Source organism: Protopterus annectens, chromosome 8.part0 (assembly GCF_019279795.1).
Source record: "Protopterus annectens isolate FY-2018-M chromosome 8.part0, PAN1.0, whole genome shotgun sequence".
NCBI lineage: Eukaryota > Metazoa > Chordata > Ceratodontiformes > Protopteridae > Protopterus > Protopterus annectens.
The window spans coordinates 960,997,956-961,018,440 of record NC_056741.1 but is presented as its reverse complement, the minus strand read 5'-3'; positions in this window follow the sequence as shown (position 1 = coordinate 961,018,440).

Here is a 20,485-nt window from a genome sequence, read left to right as displayed (position 1 = left end):
CCCACATTCATGGCATGTCAATCTTTCTGATGGTGAAAGATATTACATCCACATAATGACTATGGATTACTGCTGGATTGGGTCTTGCTGGGTGCATTGTGTTTGGCACTGCAGTTGTCAGAACATGGCCCTGTCACCAACAGTACAGGCCATAGGCCACCGGGACACAACCCTCCATCCCTACATGCTAAGCACTTCCACACAATATACAACACACAACGACCTAACAAACAGAGACCTGTATATTGTACACGTGCAACAATCTATCCTGCTAATTTGGCCAGCTCAGGTAATCTGTGCTCTACTGTTATTAAACCCACACATACATGTTACTACATTTCTATGTAGGATTGTGGGGGGTGGGGGGCACACATGACAACTGTAAACATTTGCTATGACTGTACTGGTATTTCAGGTACTCTACTGGCTTCCATTTCATTCTGTATTCTGACCTATCATGCAGACTAGAGGCATATCAGTGGAGTACAGATCTTAGGTTTTATTGACCTACATTACAGTTTCAGATGTCTTAATCTTCAGAACTAACATCCAACTGCCTGACCTGTTGTAGTCTGTCTGTGTAGGTATGGAGGAAGCTGTTCTCCATTGCCATCAATCAGAGGTCTTAACACAACCTTTGTTTGTGGTCATCTACACCTGTCCTGCTGGGTGAGACTATTACTGGGTATGTGAGCCTCACTGACATGCATGTGTGTGTCCTATGGACACACATTTGGCTCACCTCATGGCCTGCAGTGGAATTTGTCACATTGTCTAGTACTGCCTACTATGATGACACCACTTTTTGTTATGGATTTCATGCTACCCATATAGGTGTCTACTATCATCTGCCATCCCATTCAGCCACCCGATTCACTTGCATGCTCACATCCGTACCATAGATACAAGTAGCAGAACATACTACTCCATTCAGCAATTGATAAGGAAAGTGACTTACCTTGTGGCTGTGCCAGTATTCAGGATGGTGCTAGAGGGCTGACTATGTTGAATGCACATAGTGCACGCCCTATACATGGTAAAGCACAGGTAGTGTCATGTTTGGCATCCCTTTTACTGTATGTGAGAATTAGAGAGAGGTGTCATTCCCTGGGTTCCTACTGTGTCAGTCTATGTGCTATGCGTTGCCTCTTTGCCAAAGCCTGGGTATACTGGGCATGTCTTCTTCTATCTACATGGGCAGGCTCAGGTTATTCCTCCTCAGAGTCAGTCTGCGCCTGTGCTGGCCTTGGCAATGGTGCGGGGCTGTGTGGCTGACCCCGTGCTGTTCCTGCTGCAGCTGTTTCCACAGGATCATATTGTGTAGCATGGCACATACAATGAAAATTTGGGTACATGTAGCTGGAGAGTACTGCAAGGCTCCACTGCATATGTCCAGGCACCAGAACTGTGACTCGAGGATCCCAAACACACACTCTATTATGATTCTGGTGTGTGCCTCATTATGGAGTTCTTGTTCAGGTGTGGGTGCATTTCTGATGGGTGTCATCAGCCATGGCTCCAGTGTGTAACCAGCATCCCCCACTAGGTCGCCATATGGGAGTTCCCCACTGGCAAATCTTTGGTACAGCTGCGTCTTATGCCAGATGTGGGAGTCATGATAGCTTCCAGGGTTGCCAGCACACACATTCATTATAATGCCCTGGGCATCGCACACGACCTGGCAGTTGATGGAGGGGAAGCCCTTGTGGTTTATTAAACTCTACCCCACTTGCCAGGTGGTGCTTTGATGTGTATGTGCGTGCAGTCTATAGCACCCACTACCTCAAGGTATTCTGCTATTTGGTGGAAGAGATGCATATTACTGGCCAATGCCTCACAGGTGTTTTGGAAATATATGTGCTCACTGGCATGTGCTGACATGGCATCCAGGAACTGGTGGAGTACCCTGGATGCTGATGCCTGTGAGATCCCCATCATATCCCCATTTGGCCTTTGGAAGGTACCTGTGGCTAGTATTCTTAAGCCTACACATACCTTGGTATCCACTGGGATGGATTCCCCTCTGTTGGTTCTGTGTGTGATGCATGGCCTGCACAGCTCAACAATTTTCTCTAGGAGGTCACTGTCCACCCTATAGTGCTCCATTATCTCCATCTCATGTAGCCCCTGGTAGCTTACCCTGGGTCTGTACACTCTTCTCCTTCTCCTCACTGTGGATTGGTCATCAATATTCTCATCCGCACCACCCTCAGCCTCTTCCACATGTTGATTTATGAGAGCGACAGTGGCCCCTATCATTTTGTTGGTTTTGTTAGGTAAAATTTCCCCATTTGTGTACACAGGTGGTGTAGAGTTTGTGGGAAAAACCAGAGTGAAAGGTGTTTACATAGTTTATAGTAGTGTGCTGGGCTGGGCTGCTGCCTGTGTAAGTGACTGATTCTGATGCATTTCACCTGCCAGCTATGCTAGTTCTCCTTTATTACCTTCCTACTGCTGTTTTCCCTTCCCATTGCCTTCCCGTTTAATCCCCGAGATGCGCAGTACAAACCCAGTGCTCAGATTTAACTGAGCTTCTATTTCCTGGTTTATTTATTTATTTTTTTTGTTTAAAACTCGGTGCATGGCACTCACACCCGTTTAGGCACTGCTAGGCAGCTTCAAACACACCCCTTCCTTAGCTGTACTTAGCTAAGGGTAGATACTGGTCACTGTGCTCCAATAAGCTTACAGCAGTCTCCCTCATGAGGTCATCTAGCTCTTAGTCTTAGACCATGGTGCTATTGCTCCTACATGTTTGGGTGCAAGGTAGCACTGAGGGAAAATCTGTGATTCAGTATCATTGCCCTCATTTGCATAGAACTGACTGCTAATGCATGGTTACAAAACGGACACTCAGCCTTCCCCCTTAGCAACCACTATTCCTTGGTCTTGTTGTGTTATGCATGTCATTGACTATTATTGCAAAAATTATGATTTTGGTTTAAAAGCTTATTTCCAGCTTTTTTTCTTATTTTCGGGCTGATCCCATTTGCGCAACACTGCCCTCTGCTTAAATGGCCGAAATTGGCCAAAAAAAAGTTATTTTTTATAATTTTGAAACTATTTTTCATGCCTATGGCCATATATTTGGCCATTGGCATGCCTAACCCTTATAATACATGCTTTATTACTAGCTGTCATGCCTCCATTTTGTAGTTTGCAGAAATGTATTCAGCTACTGGCTGAATACATTTCTGCAGTCTACACTATTCCTGCACGGATGCCTGCCTGCTTCCTGGATCACTATTTCACCTCATTTGCATGGTTTTCACCAGCAAATGAGGTATTTAGCATACAGCAACTGTGTCAGTGCAGGAATAGTGCAGGAGTGCTTGTGCACATCCCGGGAGCTCGTTCCTGGATTGCACGTCAGCCATATTGCCTGCAGCAGCTCTTGCACTATTCCTGCACACTGTGGAGAGCTTGCTGAATCCTGGGGGTTATCTTTTTACTAGCAGATTTCATCCCTATAACTTTATGTATGCCTGCTTTTCGGACGATTTGTTTGTCTGCTGGTAGGGACCCCCAGAGGAAATAAACTAATTTGTAGAATATATCAATCAGACAACTAACTTTTTGAAATTCACTTATACAGTGGGTACAAATTGTATAGTGTATTTGGATGTTGAATTATCCAAGACGGACGGTGGGGGGAATTAAATCTAAAATATATAGAAAGTCCACATTTTCTAACTGTTATGTACACTACACTAGTAGTCATCCACATTTTAAACATGGAATCATTAAGGGGCAACTTATAAGAGCAGCCCGAATGGTTTCTGAATTTAATAACTTTTTGAGTGAATATGATGTAATGGGGCACATGTTTTTGGATAGGGGGTATCCTTTACCTTTGATTAGTAGTATAAGGGATGAAGTAATAAGGAAGCAAAATACTGGATTTTATGTACCTCTAATACAAGGGTCAAGTTTAGTATCACCCCGCCATTCAACCTGGGACACAGGTAGAAATATTACATGAGTTTGTGACCAGTAGTAGTCTAGTAATATATGAATCTAATCATGGTAAAGAAAGGAGTTTAACTTTTACTAATGATACTTCTTTTTGTCCTTTTGTTACTACATTCTATGAAGGCAGTTATATGGTAACTGATATTTTAAACAAAATTGGAGTATTATAAAAGGGGACTTAGATATATTGGACATCTTTGGACCAACCCCTAAGGTAGTATATCAAAGGGGCAATAATATAAAAAATATTTTGGAAAGGAAATTAATTGATACCAGGACACTGACCTGTCAGATGGCACCATGTGGTATGTGTCATCAATGTCAACATATTTTTATTGGGTCCAGCATTAAGGTACTGGACAAGACTATAAAAATAAAGGACAAATATAGCTGATATTCTCGGGCAGTGGTTTATATTGCCCTATGCACACAATGTAATGGATACTATGTGGGCAAAACACAACGTAAATTGTCACAAAGAATTTATGAGAAAACCAATTCTTTATGTAGACACTTAAAGGTATTTCCCCAACACACTTTTAAGTTTACAGTATTACAACAGATATAAAGCTCGTGGGGGACCATGGGAGCTATATTTAGAAGAGAAAGAGGTATGGTGGCAGATTTATTGCATGCTAGTTGTCCACCAAGATTAAATGACATGGTGTCCATTTCTAGTTTGCTTAAATTAAAAGCCTATGATAGATAGAATGTCATTCTTTATCACTAGAAACATGCTGTAATGCATAAATTAAAATGGTAGATGGATGTAATGCAACATTTATAGTGCTGTGAATGTTGCTTTAAGGAATATGTATTTTTAAACTTGTAGGTTCCTGAATTTTTAAATGAATCATGTGAGTGTGTTTACTTGATGGCATTGGCTGCTGGTAGTTATGACATTGGTATAAATGTTTGGGCATGTTTGTAAAATGGTGTCTGAAGAAGTTTGGTGATTTTAAACCTGATGAAAGCTCTTACCTATAAATGGTATTTTACTGGATTTTGCACCTGTGGTTCTCATCCTTTGGTGCTAATTGTTTCTTTTTTTTAAACTAGTTTATGTCAGGAGGAAGGATAGAGCTCTGTAGAAAAATGACCAATATGGATACATTTTAAGTTTAAATAAACTTATTATGTCAGTAAATTAAATATTTATATATTGCCATTTACTAATATCATTATTCATATTATTTTAAATGGCTTGAACTTGATCCTCTGAAATTGATTTTGTTTTGAAAGAATAAATCCAGCATGCATATTTTATTTTCTCAGTAGTGGGGATTACTTGATTAGTATTTTAGTACTGGATTTTATGGAATACATTTTGATTTGTTAAAATTAATTTTATAACCTGTTAATTCTTTTTGTTGTTGTTCTAAATTTGTAATTTTATGATCAATAGAATTCCCTGGATTTCTAATAGTTAATTGATTATCTGCATAGCACATTCATTTTGTTAGACATATATTCACATTATTAGCTTGAATTCTGGTATTGTGTCCTATTGGTGTGAGGATTGGGTTAATATTTAGCAAATAATGTGGGAGATAAAAGGTAGCCTTGTCTAATTCCACATTTCTGAATAATAATTTTATAAACTTGACCATTGAGTCTTAAGTAAAACCTTGTGTTTAAAATAATATATTCATTATATTGTAAATGGGTAATGGCAAGCTGATACTGCATACATGTTAACCAAATCAAAAGCTTTTTTGGCATCAAATTAAATAAAATCTGCTGACATTTTGGTTTTAGTGGCACTGTTTTTTTTAATGGAATAGAATAGTTTACTGTATGCAATTTACTGAACTCATCTTTGTTCTCTGGAATAAAACCAGCTTGATTTTTAAAATTGATTGATTGATCAAAACTTTATTAATTAGTTGTATGGTAATTTTATAATCAGTATTATGTAAGCCTTCAGGAAGATAACTGATAGCAACTTTGGGTTATTTAACTTGTTTTAAAATTAGAATCATGCAAGCTAATGAAAAATGTAGATCTGAAAATTCAGTTACTTAATGTATTAAATAAGAGTAATAAATAATGTAAAAGTTCTTTGTGAGAAGTTTTATAAAATTCCACTGATATATTATCTGGCCCTTGTGCTTTGTTTTTTGCAAATTGAGTAATTATTTCTTCAATAACATTTGTTGATATATTACACTCTGGGAAATCACTTTTCCCTATTCCAAATTTCTCTATGATTTTTTTTTTACTCTCATGACATGGAGCATAAGAAGTTGACAATAATTTTAATAAAAAGACAAAAATACTTGGATACTTTTGGGAGCTTTGAATTTAAAACCTGAGGAAGTATTTATCTATTTTATAACATTATTAGCATTTTGTGAAACATATCTTTAAAAAGAAGCAATGTGACTATGTAAAATTATTTTCTTTACTTTAAAAGTTCTATCTGGCCAATTTTTGTAAGCATAAATAGCCCTATTCTGGTAAATATTTTTAGTGTTTGGAGCATATCTTCATAATTAATATTTATGAGTATATCTGGAATAATGATTTAGCCCCCCCAATAAATTAGGTATCTATTTATTCTTATTTTTATGTATGATATTATATTTCAATAAAATGCCAGAAATAAATGATTTAAATGTTGCCTAAATTGTAGTAAAGTGGGTATGATATGGTTGATTATTCTCCCAATATGAATTAATGGTCTCTTTTATTTCAGATAAGTAAAGTGAAAAACAGTAGATTTGTCTTTGTAATAAATTAACAGTTTTTCCTAGTTTCCAATCAATTTAAAATAGCAAGTAAATGAGAATGATCTGACAGTTCTTGGTAGTAGCTTCGTTCCTCTAAAATAAGTCAGTAGATATTTTGAAATGATTGCATAATCTAAGCTAACTGGCTTTTTGTGTCTTTAGTCACTATATGTATATTTATAACTAGAATATAACATGCAGTTACATAGCTCTAACAAATTAAAGAAGACCGGAAGCTTTTTTGACTTACTAATCGTAAATTTGGTGCAAAATCTATGTTTTGGTCACTTGCTAATATTACATGATGAGGGTTTATTTGTGAAGGGCCAATTGTTAAATTTTTAAGAAGAATTCATAGTTAGTTAACAGAACATATAATGAATAAATTATTTTGACTTGAGATATTCTTCAAACAGCATTGCAATAGGAGTCTAGTCTATTAATGGAAATTGTAATGACTAAATCAGTGGTTTCTTTAATTAAAAAGCACTTAAACAGCTTCTTGTCTGAAACCATGTAATGCTTTCCTTTTATTAAATGAGCATACCCAAAGCCATTATCTAGCAGGTGTTCATCTGCTACCTGCCTCTTAAACAAGGATATGTTTACATTGGCACTACACATAAACATTCTATATTACATTTTGCCTCTGGAAATGTATAGATAAAACTGAAATAAGGAAGCCCCATCAAACTAGTATTCAATATCAAATTGGGCAAAAGTGACAAAATGGCAAACACAGTGCTCTAGCTTTGCTGTTTAAGAAACTTTAAATTCCACATTTCTGTACATGTTATAGCAAATGTATATTGCTGAAAACATGGTTATTTTTAGAAGTGAAGAACGATGCTAATTAGCACTAACACAAATATAATTTGAAAATAATATATGGATTTAGTTTATATGACCGACCATGAAAACCTAAAGTGACACATAGTTGCTGAAAATAAGCCAGCATGAAAAGCATAATTCTGATCTAAACCATGTCCAGACTGAGTATGAGACTATTACATCCACAATTGTCTATATGCATGGTACCCTAGCAGTCACTCTCTGCTAACCTGAAGTCATAGTGTATTGCATCCCAGTGATTAAGTGGAGTCATTGAAATTTCCTGTTTTTTATTGAGAAGGACACCTCTGTTTATCAGCATGTATTGTTAATAAGCCACACCAATAATTAATATTTCTTATCTGTTAATCTCAGTATTTTCCAAAATTTAGTAGACATTTTAAAAGGACAGGCATTATTTTATTTTTCTTAGTGAACAGTGACACCCAGTCACCAGCGAAAGACATAAAGGTTGAATTTTCAGAACCTCTCTTTAAGTAGGATCACTGTTCAATCTTTAGATAAACCTGATATGGCAGACAAATGAGACCTCCCAAGGTATAATATGACTTTAAGTAAAAGTTTCTCTATTAAGGAATTGGCTAAAACTTTATCCTGAGAAAAGATCTATTTCCTTATAAGTATTGGCTTTATGCAAAAAGGGTCATAATCACTTTATGAAAAAATATAGCAAGGGAGTCAAAGGCTTTTCTGATCATAAAACATGTCCATGCTGCTGATTGTAGGTACCAGTAAATGGGGGACCATCCTTCACTGACTATTATAAAGCTATTCCTTTATAAATCCTATTTTGTTTAGATAACTGCATATGAGCTTTAAAAAAATATATTTTACATATATATATATATATATATATATATATATATATATATATATATATACACTCCTTTGCAGTAATTTAAACTTTAGAATTATGTGAACAAGTAAAAAATTGCTAGTATTTTTCTGGCATAATAAGTATGAGAAGGTCAGCAGTTCTTGGATTATATCAGTCATATGAACTTGTCATTTGTATATAGATCTTAAATACTGTCATTATTATGGGCATACTTCCTTCCTACAGTGTTTATAAAAATTAACTCAAAATTCATTCTACTTGTGTGGTCTTGTTACATTTCATTTTGCATGCAGATATTCCAAGATTTTAACAATATGCTTTTCTAAACTTTCACTTTTAACCCATGACAACTGGAATAACTTAGCTGATGAAATTCCTGGATTCACTTTTGGAGCATAATGTAAATTCTTACAGTAAATTTAAAAAATAGAATTTCCCTCAGTATTTATGTTTTACCTTAGTAGGCAGTTTGTCTTTTTTATTATTATGCATCCTCCTCTCCCTATTCTTTTTAATACTTTTCCAGCCTTTATATGTTTTCTATTGTTAAATATATTTGCTGATAATAGGTTCATAGGTTCATAGGTGTGTACTAGGCTAATGGCCCTAGAGCCTTTACAAACCTAGCTCATAAAAGTGCCCTGGCATTGTGCCAGCCAACGTTAGTTCCAGGTGCCTCTATCAAGTAGAGCCACTGGAGTCATCCCTGGGGTGAACTTTCTATTTCCCATCCACTCATCAAGATTTCTCTTGAAGAGGCCAGTGAGGTGCTCTGCTTGACATGCGTGGGAAGTTTATTCCAGGGCATGGGCAGTCTCTGAGTTATGAACCTGTCCCTCCAGCATGTTCTGCTGATTGCGGGAATGAGGTTGAGGTCTCTGGACCATGTGGTGTGAAGGGAGTGAGATTTCTTTAGATGTAGCATTTCTAACAGAGCTGGGTTAGACATGGCTTTGTAAGTTAAGCAGAGATAATTATAACATAAATACAAGTCCAGCATATATGATTAAGCAAGCAATGATGCCCTCCAGGGTGTGTGTTATTGAGACAATAATACCTGAAGTAGAGGCATTATGAGGCTTGACGAGACAGGCAGAGGTACTCTACACTCCTTAAAGGACATTATTTTCCCAATAGCACACCCTGGAGGGCATTATTGCATAATGAACTTCTTAAATTGTTTCATTATTTATTTATTATTTATTATTTATTTATTTACATTTGTTGACCGGGATAGTCCGACTGGACACAGGTCCATTTTCAGTGGAGGCCCGGGGAGAAAAGCTCAACATTAAGTATTATTTGCATTATACGGTTAAAAAACATAGCATTTAAATATAGACATTAGTCCAGTTAAGGACACAAGATAAGAAGAAAACAGATGTAAAACAGCTGTAGAACATAGTACAATTTTAAAATATGGTGACATATACTAAACATGGTTACAAATGTAGTTGAGATTCATCAGTGAACAATTGATACAATCTGTTTTTGAGGTACATAACAGCCATTAGCAGTTGTTGCTACAAGAAGTTAGTATTATGTGGTAGGTAGTCTCGGAACATGAGTAGCCAAGCTTGCTAAGAGTAGGTTGTTGATAGGGGGCTGAGAGAGATAGTGGATGGGGGGAGTGGATAGTATTAGAGGGGGGGGTTTGCAAGGGCATATCTGGCAAGTTTTTAAGTGTGATTTTAGTAAGGATTTAAAGTGGGTGCAAGAAGTTACAGATGTAATTAAGGATGGGAGGGAGTTCCAGAGTTTGGCTATAGTGCAGGAGAATAATGCTTCTCCAGCAGAGTTAATGGCTCTTGTGACCTGTAGGAGGTTTTTGTGGCTAGATCTTAGTGGTCTCGTGGTTATGTAGGTTTGGAGCAGATTCTGGAGGGATGGGACTTTTAGTAGTTGGTTTATTAGTTTGTGGGCGAGTGTGAGTTGGTACCATTGAAGGAGGTGGGGGAGCTCTAACCTGCCCAGTTCTGCTAGTGAGAGACAGTGGTGAGTACGGTAGGAAGCCCCTGTGGTGAATTTGGCGATTTTATTGTAGCAGGTTTCGAGCTTATTTAGATCGCATTGTCTAAGGTTAGTAAATATTTGAGAGGCATAGAATAGGGTAGAGATAAGATGAGAATTTGCTACCGAAATTTTAACTGCTTTGGTAAGTAGTTGCTGATTTCTGTATAATGCTCCTAGTTTTTTGTGCACTTTTTTAATGGTCATTCAAATGTGAATGTCAAAGTTCAGTTTATTGTCTATTTCTACTCGTAGTAATTTGGTGTGTTCTGTAGGATGGATGGTGGTGTCTTTTGCTGTGATGTTAAAGTGAGAGCTGTCTAGGGTACGTTTGGTGGGTTGGAAGATTAGTAATTTTGTTTTGTAAGAAGGTTGGGGAGTGATCGCTGAGGCTGTCAGATAAGCAGCCTGCTGTATATGACTGGGGGCTCTTATTGACTAGTATCCAATCAAGGGTAGTGTGTTTGTTGGAGTTATTTATCCTAGTAGGTGACTGGACTAGTTGGGTGAAGCCATGAAGATTTACATGATGGGTTGGGTGGTTGCTAGAGCAGGATTTCCAGTCAGTGTTGAAGTCTCCTAGAATTAAAGTTTCTTGGGGTAGGTGGTGGGTAGTCCACCTGAGGAGGATTTCAAGTGGAGGGATGTTGTGGCCAGGTGGGAAGTAGCAACCTATTATGTTTAGGGTTTTATTTTGGTTTATTTTAAGGTTGGTATATATTATTTCTTCCTTACCTATTTGGGGAGCTGCTAACTTCAAGATCTGGATGTATAGATGTTGCTTAAATATTATAGCTATACCACCTCCTTTTTTGTTTAGTCGGTCTACTCTTAGTATATTGTAACCAGTAGGGAGGATTTGCTCATTAGTAATGTGTAGTTTTAACCATGTTTCTGTAAGGATCATTACATCAGGGGAGTAGAAGTCTATGGTGGCATGGAATTCATGCACCTTGTTGCATATACTTCTAATATTTAGGCTTATCAGAAGGAGGTCGATTGGCTTTCTATTGGCTGGGATTTGGGAGATGCGGTTTGTAGTTTGATTATGAGGGGAGGGGTTGGAGATAGAGGGACCAGGACTAGAATGGATGTTGCCACTGAGAGCTAGGTTGGATATGGATGAGATTATTAGTTTTATCAATTTCTGTATATGCTTGCTTATAAGGGAAGTTTTTTGGTTGTGTTCTGTGGGAAATAGGTATAGTGGTAGGGTTATGTTAGGTTGTGGGGTTGTTTTTAGTTTAGGTATTGTGGTCTGTAGTCTATATAGAGGGTGTATTGGGAAGGTTGTTGACCTGATGACAGAGTAGTAGAGTAGAGGTGGGATATGAGTGGTGGTGTGTGTAGTGGTATAGTGGTAGTGGTTGAGTGCAGGAATGGTGGAGGTTTGGTAAGATGTGATGTATGGAAGGAGTGTGCATGCAGTGAGTATAGGTATGGTGTGCTTGTACATATTAGCTGAGTAGGAGGGATAGTAGTGAGAAGTTGTAGGAGGAAGTATAGGTGTGGTGATGTTATAGGTTGAAGGGTGGGAGGGGTTACTGTTTGTAATAAAGGTAGGACCACTGGGGGTGGGTGGGAATTGAGGGAAGGTAGTGGAGCGTAGCGGGCAACAGATATTTGCTTTTTTATTAGTAGATACATTTTTTTATATTTTTTATATTGTGAAATAGTTCCTCTGCTTAATGTTTTAAAGTTGTTGTAGTACATGTAATTGTATTAGAAGAAGCATTTTACATTTTATTCATTCAAAATATAATTCATATAATTATTCACACAGAGAGGATCTCTCCCTCACACACACACACACACACACACACACACACACACACACACACACACACACACACACACACACAGACATATACACGCGCGTACACACACACACACACACACACACACACACACACACACACACACACACACACAATGTGCCGTATCACTATCACACACACACACGCACACACACACACACACACACACACACACACACACACACACACACACACGCATGCACACATAGACATATACACACACACGTGCTGTATCACTATCACACACACACACACACACACACACACACACACACACACACACACACACACACACACACACACATAAACACACACATAAACACACACACACTTATACACACACACTTACATACAGAAAATCACACAGATATACATGCAGAAACAGAGTCACACAAACAGATACACACACACACCTAACAATTACAGCCGCCTTCTTGACTGAATACATCTTACCAGTCACTGTGATAAAAAGAATAAAACAATAATTACAGTGCAAAGCATTGCACCCATGCACCCCTTCCATGATTTTTCAGAACCTCTCTAATTTTCAACCTTTATTTTTTGATAAATCATTGAGGATTACAATTAGTTGGTAAAGGCATTATAGTTGTATACTTTTTATTGTTCAAATAAGATGTATTGATGAAAACCTTCTTCAGGTCAGAATTCTTTTGGAAAGAAGTTGTTCTATGTGCTCTCTCTGTTTCTTGCTCACTTATTATTTCTTCATCTCTGGCAGACACACATACATATATTTCATATTTTCATTGATTTTTTCTTTTTACATTTCTAAATATGGCTGTTTAAAATTGCTCTTAAGGAGTAAATGGGAAATTCTCATAGCTGCTACTGCGGCTACTTTTGATAGTTGAGGTGTTTATTATTCATTTTTTAATTATTTTATTATTTTATGCTTGCTAAAAGCAAAGCTGCCTTTAGTGAGAATTAAGAATTATGGTAATTTCTTTTTTTTAATGTCCTTACTTCACAAAAGCTTAATAAGCTGCTGTGAAGCAGCAGACTTATTTTTCACTAGGCTTTAACTGTACATTAACACCTCGAAGGAGAAACGTTATTCTCCAGTCAGAGTGAAGATGCACATTTTCCCATTGTCTAATGTATTTTATAAAATTGGTTTCAGAAATTAAGAACTGTTGTTGTTTAAATCTGTCAGGGCAGCCACGGTGGTGCAGCGGTTAGCGTTGCTGCCTCACAGCAAGAGGTTCTCCGGTTCGATCCTCAGCTGGGGTGACTTCTGTGTGGAGTCTGCATGTCCTCCCTGTGGTCGTGTGGGTTTCCTCCAGCTGCTCCGGTTTCCTCCCACATCCCAAAGACATGCTGTAGGTGTATTGGACACTCTAAATTGGCCCTAGATGTGTGTGTGTGTGTGTGTGTGTGTGTGTGTGTGTGTGTGTGTATCTTCTGTGGAAGGTTGGGCGCCAGGCTGGCAACTCGACATTGTAAAACTCCACTGCCACTCCTGAGTGGACAGATGGTCCACTGTGGTGACCCCTAACAGGGAAAAGAAGAAGTTGTTTAAATCTGTCATGAGACTGTCCTTAACTTTTTATAAGACACAGTCATCCTGGCCCAAAGCTGTATTGCATAAGCAAATTAGATGAAATTTCAGCATGCATTTTAGATAATACTCAAACGCAACTTCTGTCTTAACTTTCAGTGAAAATCTTCTGTGTGCAGAAACTAAATGTTAATAAAACAAATTAATTTACTATTTTTTTTCTTTTATTAGTCAATTCTTTATATGCACATATATCAATCAATAAACATAACTAGTATTCACAGTTTTAAACATAGATAATTGTTGACAGTAAAAAAGCGCTGTAAGTTTAAGTTCTTCTTCAGTCTGAATTGTTCCACAGGCAATTATACCAACTCATTTATTGCCATGACAGTGGCATTTGGTATAGTTTGCTTGCAGATGGTTGGAACACCAAGCATTCTAAATTAGAACTCACTAGGGATTAAGCTGTATTGAAAGGTAGGCAATCCCAGACTAGCACTCTGTGCTTTCTGAGTGGGGAAAGCATAAAAAAGAACACGCAGAAACAAAACCTGTTTGGTTGTAGCCTCATGGTCTCGCTCTCTCTTTGTCTCTCTCTCTCTCTCTCTCTCTATATATATATATATATATATATATATATATACACACACACACACACACACACACACACACACACACACACACACACATATCAGCCTATCTATATATATAATATAGATATAAATATACATATAGATATATGGGAACCTAAATTTCCATTGAAAGCATAAATTGACGATCCTTAAATCATTAACTGCAACTCCTCCAAAAAAAAAAAAAAAATCGATCCACAAAAGATTGAGAAAGAAACAAGCCACATATTTTTTTTTTTTGCAGAGGACAACTGCGAGATTAAACTGCAGTGAGGAAAGAGCATATTCCCATTTCCCCACTACGTCATGATCGCTAATTTAAACAGCTGCTATTTTCTGAACAGATGATTTTCATTCAGCAGTATTGTTTGTCTCCCCATTGATGAAAACACTCAATGATGCACCCATCTATAGCTATACATCTATACCTGTATCTGTATCTCTCTCGCTCTATATGTATATATATATATATATATATATATATATATATATATATATATATATATATATGTAGCTCCCACTGTATTTCCTTTTAGAAGTAATAGACTGTGGTTTTTCATTAAACCACAAGGTGGAGCTCTTTTTAGGAATATAAAAGAAAATTCAAAAGTGAAAGAGGGCCTAATATACTAGCTGAAGGAGAGAAGACTGAAACAGGGAGCTGAAGGAAAAAGGGCCTTGCAGCATGACTGGATTTTCTTTTCTAGCACTTTGGGACAGGGAAGTGAAGTAGCAGATTGTGTCTGTCTTTTGCTGAAATCTTGGATGATGGTATTTTGTGGAAGCAAAAGAAAAGTCTGAAACCAGTAGTTCCATGCCTGCATATGATTCAGCAAGAAAAGGAGTTCCTTTGGGCCTAGTGCAGAGAAGCCATAGATGATTACCAGAGTTCTGGCAGGTAATTTTTCTACTTTTCTCATCAGAGGAACCACGGTGCCTGGTCACTAGGTTATTCTCGATGGAATGGTGAGAGGCTCTGGCCATCATTTTATGTTTTTATAAGATTGTGGATTCCCCCAAAATGCTTTGTGGATTACAAATAACTGGGATCCATATGAGCTCCAACTTGAGCCCCATCATGCTGGCAGCAAGACTGTAAGTAGCCACTGGCCAGTGAACAGGGTATAACAGAATGTTTCATAGTTGGTCTGTTTAGAATTGATCGAGGGGGGTGAGGGCATTAGTACTGCTCAATGACATTGTATTTTCTCATATTTTTATTGTTGCATTATAAATCTTCATTGTTTAATTACACTGCATTTTGCTCATGTTAGGACTGCTGCCTTCAAGAATTTTGCTGCTCAATGGCATTGCATTTCTCATATCTGTATTGTTATATTATAACTCTTTTATTGCTTAATGACATTGCATTTTTCCTGTGTTTATATTGCTGCATTATAAAGCTTTACTCCTTGAAATGGCCTTCTTTGTGCATGTTTGAATATCAAGACCTTCTCCTGTTGAGTTCTGGGGAAGAGGGTGAATGTATGTATTCACTGCATGAATATCTCACCTTGCCTTATTGCTAACTGGTGCACTGTTGAAATAATTTGTTTGTGGTTGTGCTATTGCCTTTTAAACTAGATGTGTCACCTAGAATAAAATTTTTCATTCTTGCCAACTTGGTGTGTTGGGCCTATAGGAGTGGCACTAGAGTCAGGTAGGAAAGAACTCATATCTGCTTCAGCTACACCTACGGGTGTGCTACATATAGATATATCTATAGATATATAGATAGATAGATATATTTAGATATATATGTGTCTACTTTGGAAGCTCAAATTTTCAAAACTTCAAACTTCATGTGGTCGAGACAATAACATCAAAGTACTGAAAGTTCAAAACTTCAATAAAAAATAATAAAAACTATTTTTTTTTTACATTTATGCAGGTGGGCAAGCCTCTGCAGCCCCCACACCCCCTGCTAATTAAATGTACCAACTCTGAGATCACACTAAAGTGAAGTGAATGGTAAATTTCCATCCATTTAAACTATTCGAATTTTCAAAACTTTGATCTTATAGTCTTAACCATGTGAAGTTCAAAGCTTCCAAAGTAGGAGTGTGTGTGTGTGTGTGTGTGTGTGTGTGTGTGTGTGTGTGTGTGTGTGTGTGTGTGAGTGTGTATGTGTGTTTGTGTGTGTTGTTTTCTCCCTTTCTACATATCACTGTTACCATCCAGGCACTCCTGCCCCATCTACACCGGGTCTACCAGCTCCTCCTTGCCTCCCAGGACTTACTTCTGTAATTGCTGAGACTGATCATAGACTACAATCAATGGGGCTTAGTATGTCTGAGATTCCATATGGGGGTTTTTACATGGGCCTACCATGGTTCTTCCCCCCTCCCCTTTTGTGGTTTGTTGTGTGGTCCATGGTAGATGTGCAAAGTGGGCATGCAACATATCAACCTACCTCTACAGCAGCTCAGCTATGCCCAATGCTATCCATTTGACCACATTTCCTCTGGTGATGTTCTCAGTCTCTACTAGGAATCATCCTCAAGAGATGCTCACATAACACTGAGCCCCTGGTATGGGCACACCGAACCTTCCCTGCTGCTCTGCCAGTTGTCAGAGACACTAACTGAACCTGGGTCACATTGAGCAAATTCATCCCTCAGGCTTCAGTCATGAGGAGAATTTCTTAGCATTCATTTCTCAAACACTAATAAATTGGTTATGATCGGTGACTCGATCATAAACCTCTATACCATAGCTGTTCTTAAAAGTAGTAAAATAGATATGCATGACAGTGCTGGCTTGTAAAATGTTGCTTTAATTTTCTTTGTAATGATTGGTTAAAAGTAATATTTTCCTGAAATGAATTAAATGAATCATTTTTACACATGCAGAACAGCAGCTCACCATATGCTATTATTCTTGCTGTACAGGACATGCTAACAAAACGTTTTCACTCTTGGATGGCATAACAACTCCGGTCTCATTACATAATACATAAGACATGTCATATATCAGTAGCATTGACCCAAAATAGCAAACAAACACTGCCAAATGTCTTCCTTATGATGACTGATGCTAAATTGTTCATCATTTAGTATATTTGTCTTTGATTGCTGGTAACATTTGAAGGACGTTAGTTCTATCTCCATATCAGCCACTTAAATTTGTATTCTAGTACTGACAATGTACTGCAGCAGAAGGGCCAATGAGCTACTCTGCTACTGAGGTGCTGTCCTTCAGATGAGACATTACATAGAGATTACAGATATCAGACAGTGGTAGTTGAAATTCATAATAAAAAACATGGAAATACCACAGAAGAGCATATTATCCCTTTCCAGAAACATGCAATATCTAGCAAGTGGATGAAGTAAAGTTCACATCTTGCCCACATGATTTTAAGTCAGTTGTTTCTCTTTCTCTATACTTCACTCTTTAAGTGATAAATAAACAGTTTTCAGTGGCCAGCTACATCAATGTCCATTTTCTTTGAAATTGCATAATGTACCAAATAAGGTCTAATAAGGACTACTTCCATTAAAAATACACACACATAAAGAAAGAAAAATCTAAAAAAAGAAGAAATCTACCAAAACAAAACAATCACTGCTGGTGTACACATACAAACTGCAATGTCAATGATTTTGGAAGGAACTCAATCTCGGCATTTTGATCCTCAATATATTGTGTCTCTGGAACCTGACTCGTGCGGAATGGTAACCTGATGACTTGTAGATTAGCCATTTAAAATGAATGGCATAATTCAACCCATGTGTAATCCATGCTTTTAACAAAGTCTGCAATTTCAATTATTTTTCTGAGTAATACATTTTGTTCATCACCACATTTTGCACTCAGTGTGAATTTACTAATGCAAACTTTTAAATCTGTTATATTTAATGCATATTTTAGCATTCCTAAATAATTTATTTCTGATTTCAATAATATATAAATATGCACAAATTCTATTATTTAATACAACAAAAATCATACTGAGACTATGTGGAGCATAAACTATACAGTTAAACTTGCAAGAAAAGAATCTGCTGACTTAATACCTTGTCTTTGTAACAACACTATAAACACTGGAACCTTTTGTAATAAACCCAAAGTAAACTACAGCTCAAGAATTTAAAAGTTCTGTCTCCTACAACCACCTTTATATTGCTCTTTCTTTGCTTGACCTTTTATCAGTTGGTTCAATCAGGTCAAGTTACCTTTTGTCTTAGACAAAAATATGATGTGATGTTTTTATAAATTCCAACTAAATGCAATAACATTGAAACTTTTGCAACATGTGCAGTTTATGAAGCAAACTCATGAAGAAATGTGGTAAAAAAGAAGTTATGTACTCACCATAACGTTCCATGTGTGTAGTCCATCTCGCCTTCATTCTTAACCTCGGTTCCGACTCAGCTTGAGGTCTTCCATTCCGACTCAGCTTGAGGTCTTCCATTGGCTCGTTGCTGTATCCCTATCCCATCATGTCCTAGGAAAGCTCCCCAGATCTAGTTTGTCGCTATACAGATCAGGTGCTTCCATTTTGGCACTGGCTAAGTTGAATAACCTTTTTATTCTATTTTAAATGTAGTTGCTATTTTTTAGGTATTTAGTTAGTGATTAGTGTTAAAGTAGTTTCTCTCAGTTTTAAAAAAGTTTGCTCTTCTTTTTGCTTCTGGCCATTGTTTTTTCTTCCTCAGGTCTCTGTTATCCTGGCTATAATTTTAGTGTTAAAGCCTGTTTTACACACTGTTTTAAATTAGAGAGTGTTATTCAGTAAGTTTGTTGTTCCTGTTGCTTATTTTTGACTAAACATAGCCTGTTTAATTAGAAGGCTGTCTTTCTCCCTTCCCTTCCCTATATATATATATATATATATATATATATATATATATATATATATATATATATATATATATCATCTTCTTTCGGCTGTTCCAGTTAGGGGTCACCACAGTGGATCATCTGTTTCCATTTCTTACTGTCCTCTGCATCTTGCTCTGTCACACCAACCAGCTGCATATCCTCTCTCACCACATCCATAAACCTTATCTTAGACCTTCCTCTTTTCCTGTTTCCTGGTAGCTTCATCCTTAGGATCTTTTTCCCAATATACTCGGCATCCCGCCTCAGCACATGTCCAAACCAACATAATCTTGCCTCTCTGGCTTTGTCTCCAAACCTTCCAACCTGGGCTGACCCTCAAACATACTTATTCCTAATACTGTCCGCCCTCATCACACCCAGTGCAAATCTTAACATCTTTAATCCTGCCATATCCAGCTCTAACTCCTGCCTTTTTGTCAATGCCACTGTCTCCAACCCATATAACATAGCTGGTCTCACTACACTCTTGTCGACCTTCCCTTTCACTCTTACTGGTACTCGTCTGTCACAAATCACTCCTGACACTCTTCTCCACCCACTCCATCCTGTATATATATATATATATATATATATATATATATATATATATATATATATATATATATATATAGTTATAATTGTTTGATATATTTATATATATGTATATATATAGATTTAGAGGGTAGGGATACTTTCTTGTACTTGTTGTACTTGTTGTTATTGACTTATATTCGTTATGTCTAAGGAACATAAAGAAAGCAAACCCTCTGAGTTTAAGAAGTGTGTGAAATGCAACCAAAAAATGTCCATCACAGATGGACAGATTATTTGTGTATACTGTTTAGGAGCTTTGCATCTGCAAGAATCCTGCTCTATTTGCCACTCTTTTAGTTCATGAGTGCTGCTTGAAAGGAAAAACAAGCTTATAATAAGAGGTTTATTGAAGTCCCCCTTTGCTGAAGCATTAGAAGAAGGTCAGGGCACTTCTAAATTGGTACCGGTCCCCCCTACTTTAAGGTCACCACTTCTACAACTGGTTAGATCTCCTGCCCCCTCCTCTTGGTCCTCCAGGAGTCTTTCTGATGATGAGGTGGATCAGGTAGTGTGCAGACTCTTAAAGATACCAGTGCTGGTAAACTACTATTGGCTCCAGCCCAGAGGGACTCAGAGCTGACCATGACCTCCCCTTGACATCAATTCCTCCTCTGAGCTGACCTCGGACCTCGGAGCCGGAAGGTCTGAAGCCTACCATAGTGGAACCATCAACATCAAGTCCTCTTCTG